The 6479-nt window shown below is 41.1% G+C and overlaps 1 pseudogene across 1 annotated transcript; it reads right to left on the bottom strand.

Moving 5' to 3' along the window:
- Nucleotides 1–3886: 3886 nt before the first annotated feature.
- LOC147176315 (uncharacterized) lies at nt 3887–6479 on the bottom strand (annotated as a pseudogene). Its single transcript, XR_015094651.1, has 3 exons — nt 6296–6479; nt 5469–5607; nt 3887–5042 (listed from the first exon to the last, which is right to left on the bottom strand). The product of XR_015094651.1 is annotated as an uncharacterized LOC147176315 (transcript).

Below are 6479 nucleotides of genomic sequence, written 5' to 3'. Positions count from 1 at the left end.
GCCACAGCGCATCATCCTTTTTCATCTAAAAAAAACACACGCACACACATGCACACACACTTATTAGGTTGTCAAAATGAGCATGTTACTATCAAGTTAACTTAAAGATCCCTTAATGCCACACATTTTTTTGGGGCTTATTTCCGCTCACAAAGCAGCAGAGTGAGCAGACCCTACCACGTATGAATTATTCATCTAGAACTACACTGCACTGCACTACAACTTGTCTTAAGATGAGAGCAACATTGGAGTTGCCATTTGGGCAATAAATTCAGTTTCATGAAGACCACGATCCATCCCCTCCACTTTCGAAGGGTTTCTGCTTGACGGTGAGCGCCTGCGAGCACACGTTTTGCTGCCTTCATCATACACAGCGCGGTTTCCCCCCGCTGTGGTCGATATTCTCCCAGGCTATAGGAGGCAGTGAAGAGCGTCTACGGCATATGAACAACACTTCGTCCCATTAGAAGTAGAAAACAATTTTATTTATTTTTTCAATAAACAACAACTTCGGCAATTTGGGGTGAAAGGTCTACATACATTTAACAAAATAAATAAAAACAAAGAATCGGGAAGTAGAAAACACTGTTGTTTACGACAGCGTTTGCTCGTCTGCCAGCTCTTTTTGCGCGGACCGTCCACATATGACGGCCAGCCCCCAGCTGCTGGTACCCCGCTTGGAGCTCCATCCGGGGCCGGCGGGAGTGGGAGAAAAGGCGTCCGCCTGACGGGATCCAGACCTTCCCGCCGCGTAATTATGCACAAGCCACCACCCCGAACCACTTGGAGCGGGGCCGCGGGAAGAACTTGGAACGTTACACCCTAAAAACAGATTGATCAAATTTACCCCCCAAAAAAGGTTACATTTGACCAATCTAGCTGGTACATATGTGTCTGACAGATGGGCCAACCGATACAAATTCATCATTCTGACCAAGATATTGGTTAATCTGTGTTAGAGGCTGACAAGCACCACTGATTGTCACACCCACCTAAATGGGCGAAATTCGTTCCCCGCATTTGACCCATCCCCTGAACAGCAGCAGGGCCCGTGCTCGGCAATCATTTGGTTTTTATAGTTTGTTTCATTATCATTATTATTATTATTATATACAAAACACATACAGAATTCGGACCTGCTCATTAAAACTATATTCACCAACACATCAGATGTGATGGTTATTATTACACTAACTACACATAATAATACCAAAGCAATGTGGCCTGAATATATATTTTTAGAAAAGGAAATAGATAAGGCTTTCCAAGTCTCAGACACTAACTAATCTTCATCACCAGCATGTTTTTTTGGAAATGATGTTGTGTCACCAAGTCATCCTTGTTTGGCTTTGGAGTAGGAGCAATGTTGACCGGTCTACTGACTGGAGGATGGATGTGGAAAGTTCTGCAACATTTACTAAACATCGTCAAATTGTGACAATTACTATGATCGTTTCATTTTTATTTTGTTTAAAAAAAATTATATATATATATACATATTTGCAGAAAAGATACATGTTTACTTGTATTTGCAGAATAGCTTTTGTATCAAAGGATAGGCAAAACATATTATTCATGTTTCCCTAATAGGTGCTCTGATGTGCTGAGACACAAATGTGATCAACCAAAATGTGACGTAGGTCTCTCAAGAGATTTTTATCTAGTTGCTAAGTAACGTATTATTGTAATCTGATTACTGTCTTTCAATAATGAGCAATCTAACCCATTCATTTTTCCAAACCAGTAATCTTATTAAAGTTACTTTCTTAAATGGCTGTGCGTGACTATTTTTTATGACCTCATAATGTATGTAGCATGCCAAATTTTGTTGTCTATTTTAAAGAGAATTTTGAGGAGAAAATGTTTCTCTTGCATTTGGGAGAGGCGTCGCATCGCATGTCACGTTTTCTCAGCGGAAGACGCAATGTCGGGTCACGTGTATCAGCGCTTGGAGTCTGGCCAAAACAATAGACCCCAACTGGCGGACGCGAGACCCTTACATGCGGACCTCCAAGAATATGTATTGGGCGGAAAATATATTCAGTTTTACCGATAGGCGCGCGCGAGGGCAGCTACGCCTGAGCCGGGGTCTTTTGACAGACAGGTCTTTGGTCCAGTAAGCTCGCAATTTGTTTAGTTTTTCGGGGTACACACATTCTCACGACAAACATGATAAAGTATGGTGTTGTCAAAAGCAAAAAAAAATAGACGCCGAAAAGTGAATGGACCGAGGTGTATATGCTTTAAATTTACCGGCATCGAGGGCTACGAGCCCCGTGTGTCTGCCTGCGAGTGCTCACTACGCGAGTGGATTTTGGGCGCAACACAAAAATAATTTTACTGATTCCGGAATGGTCGAGGAATGTTTGGAAGCAATGGCAGACACGCTATTTAAAGAGAAAGGAGAGAAACTTAAGAACGAGCAACAACGACAACAACGAGCAGCGCTGCTCTCGGAAGATGTGTGCACCCTGAGAGCGCCATCAAAGTGCCCGGTGCACTGCGTTAGCTGCGGATGAGTCATCAATCAACTGATGTAAGTGACAATCCTCAGCTTTTAGTGTATGTCCGATTTTATCATGAGGAGACTAAAACATTTATTGAGGACATTTTGGGTATCACACCTTTGAAAACACATATGAGAGGAGAGGACATATATTTGGCCATAAAGGAAATGCTGAAAGAGAAAGGAAATAATGAGAAAATTGTTGTATTCATAACTCGTGATGGGGACCCTTCCTTGAAAGATTTAACAATTGAATATTTGCATAAAAAAAGAAATTAATGAACGAAATATTTGAACAATAGACTAAAAATAAGTTGAATCATTTAAGAAATTGAAATTTTTGTCAATGAATTAACATGTTTACAATTGATTATTATATGATTAAATTATTGCGGTTGGATGTTTTTCATGTCCGGACCCCGGTCAATTAGGCTGATAGGGTTAGTGGTAAGTGTTTCGATCCCGATTTTTGCCAATTTTTTTTCCCTTAAAAGCAACATATACTTTCAGTGTTCCAATCTTGTTTTATTGGAAAACATTGAAAAATATCGGTGAAATAATACAAATGGGTTGTTTTAACTGCACATGAAGTAGTTCTCTCAAATAAAAATGAAAATCCTATCTGTCATCTCAGCATAACAGGACAGTGGCTGACTTTTTCAGATGAGATTGGTGGAAAAGATTAGTTTATTTTTAAGGGATCGGCTGATCACCGATCTTCCAAAATTAAGGAAATCGGGGCAGATAAAAGAGCACCAGTAAGTAGGGCTGTGCAGATCGATCCAAGTATCGATAGAATCGATACTAACGTGGGTATCAGTATCGGATTGATACCAGAGTGCTAGCATTGATATTTTACATCTATTTATTTATTCAGGTTTCGCATTGGTCCCTCGTGCAATCCCTTTCTAGCACTAGCGGTGGGCGGCACTGACGGTAATAAATAATTATTTTTACAGTGAATACCATAATATGACAATGAGTCATATTATGCTTCGTTTGAGCTTTTCCAACTACTTGTTGAGCTAGGTATTAGTGTAGCACAATATGTAAGTATCGTTTATGTGATGTGAGCAACAGAAACCTATGTTAAGCATTACGGGTCATGTAATTAGGCACTAGTGTTAATCAGTATTTGCCATTCACGTGACATTTGTTGCAAAGACACCATTTTGCATGGAAGTCCGTGTAAGCAACCGCGACGAAGCTAAACAGTAAAAGTAAGTTTGTTGCACTGCCCATATGGGAAAAAGTAATCTGTCATCTGTGGACATTACCTTCTTGTGTTTGGTGTCAGTGCTTATACATTTAAAGAATTCAATGCATAAGTCACTTGAAGCTCACGGACACTTCTCAAATGGCTGGGTTCAGGATTTGTTTATGTACCGACCGCAGATGTGCAACAACACAGTCGTCACTGCAAAGGTAAGCTCCCTCAGAGCTTCTTAAATGCGCTTATGAGTGATGTACATTACTGAAGTAAAATGCCCACATGTTTACCTAGCAACCTATCTAAGATTAACCTTTACAGCTAACATCCGTTTGTGTGTATTTAGGAATCTCAACACACTGATGATGTGTCTGTTATGTGCCTGTACTTGTAGGTCATGCACTCCCAAAGATTAAACGACACACCACTGAAGCCCTGGGCCATCATTGATCTATCAGGAGCCATATCATCTGCTCACTGCACATGTATGGCAGAGATATCAGAGACCTGTACACATGTTACTGCTTTGCTCTTCAAGTTGGAGGCCATAATCAGTTGCAGGGAATGTTGACCTCTTCTCCTTCACACTGTACAACCATGCTTATAGGAATAGTTCTATTTAAGATGTTATACTTGGCATATATTTCCAATCACCCAATCTTCATGCAATGTGATATTTTCCTTTTTGCTTGTTTCCTCCACGTCTCTAGCTGCTAATTGACAACGGCCTTTTTGTGAATGCAAAAAGTTTGACTTGAGCGCACAATATGCCCACATACTCCTGTCAGCCAAGACTAGGTCCCCAGGCAACAACTTGTCAAGAAAACCACTGTTCAGCGTGATGTGTTTGTCACTTGTACGACCTCCCCAGCCTTTTGACAAAAAACAAATAGCTCCTTTTGGTGTCACACCTATTAAATATTTCATGGTGTGGCGTTGCTTGTAGCTGGAGAAAATTTGGACACGTGCTTTCAGGTTGGATGGTTTTTCTGTAAATATCTCAAAGCAGTCAATAATTACTGCTGCTCTGTGTCCAAAGGCCTCCACAAACTGGTGTGGCATTACTTTGTGGAGAGTGTCTCTACGTATCTGGCCATACAATAGCATGTCTCAAATTTGCATACAGAAATGACACCATATCATGAAATGTTCTGTACGCAGTCCCTGGGGAAACATAAAGCTCATCAGTGTCCACATCATGGTGTATCCCTGTCTGTGAAGGGTCTGTTTCCGTGTCTGCTCCCGCGTCGTTCGTCTCAAAGTTTGTTGTGTCCAAGATGTAGGGATGGGTCCCAGTCTGGGTCATCATTTTATAAGCTGGCTCACCTGAAACACACATTAGGTTTGATTTAGAGAGAAAGTTCACACTGGATCACAGTATGCTCCAACTACAATCCTTACATTAAAAAAAATAGAGTATTTAGACTCTGGGTCTATTTAAGACAAAAAAGACTAACAAGAGAAGCAAAACATCACACGCGTGCAAGAATTTAAGAGGCAGTCAAACCAGTGCTTCCATATGGCTGATTGATATCTGAGTATGGTTGTTTCCATGTGTCTTTCAAATAATAAGGATAATAATTAATTTAAATTATATCGCTATACCCCTAGATGTCAGTGTTGCCTAGGAAGTGTGTTCAGTGACTGGATGTTAGTGTGGAGGAATGCAGAAATAAAAGCACTCTACGTGACTTTGGTGTGTTCAGTTAATTTTGTAACATTATTCAAAATTTCATTAAATGTTTTCCTTACCTTTATGAGAATGCCGAGAGCAAACACACATTTGGGGAAACGCTTTGTTGAAAGTGAGATCCTTTCTTCTCACTGCTGAAATCCCGGCCATCCGACGTGACATCTCTTCGTTATTTCCTCAGCCTGAGGTCCATGTGATCTTTTCCAAGAAATGTACACCTTCATGATTGGCAGCCTTTCACCCAACATGATCGAACCATTTTTGTAAACAATTGTGTGCAAGAACTGAAAATTGTGACTTTCCAGCCTTTTCTACCAAAAATTGTGATTTACCCACAATGCACCGCGATGGAGTAAACGTCACACGTCACTTGGCAGAGACCAATTGTATGTGTGAGCTACGCGCTAAGCTATTTAACTTTAAGCGTAGTTATGCTAGATTGAGCTAATGAGCAGATGTGTGGGTTTGTATCAGCGCTAATTCATTTATTAGCCACTGATGGACGCCGTAACAGTCCACATTTTGTGTTTTGGATTAAACAGGAACTACATATTTTCTTGTTAACCAATTTTGGGTAAACTGAAACTGTTCTGTATGTGAATGTAATTGTGTAACTGTAGCCATAGGATTGTCATAGGCTCTATTAGAAGTGTTTTCATGCTCGGTCGAAAGACGAGTCAGTAGATGATGACGCAAGACATGGTCGCACACAGCAAACGCTGTTTAAGTTGTTTGATATTGTGCTTTGATAGGCTACAGTGGATGAAATAAAGAATGTAAATATGTTGCACGGCAGATGACTAATTCTCGTCTGTGTAACACATGCATAACAGAAAAATCAGGGGCAGGAAGGACACAAAGGTCAGGTCGGCCAAGGCCAGGTTACCGATGTAGACTATGGGCACCCGCCGCTTCCCCTGCGTCCTCCAAACTGTGAAAACGACTGCCCCGTTGCCGAACAGGCCCAAGATGAAGATAAGCACGTAGAGCACTAGGATGAGTGTTTGGGATGGAGCACAATTCGTCGTCCTCCGTCTCCTCGTAGTAGTAGTTGTACTCGGAAGGGCTCT

This window comes from Leptonotus elevatus, chromosome 4, assembly GCF_054856555.1.
Source record: "Leptonotus elevatus isolate MCC_2025b chromosome 4, RoL_Lele_1.0, whole genome shotgun sequence".
NCBI lineage: Eukaryota > Metazoa > Chordata > Actinopteri > Syngnathiformes > Syngnathidae > Leptonotus > Leptonotus elevatus.
The sequence above is the reverse complement of the archived record's forward strand: the minus strand, read 5'-3'. Positions and strand labels throughout refer to the sequence as shown.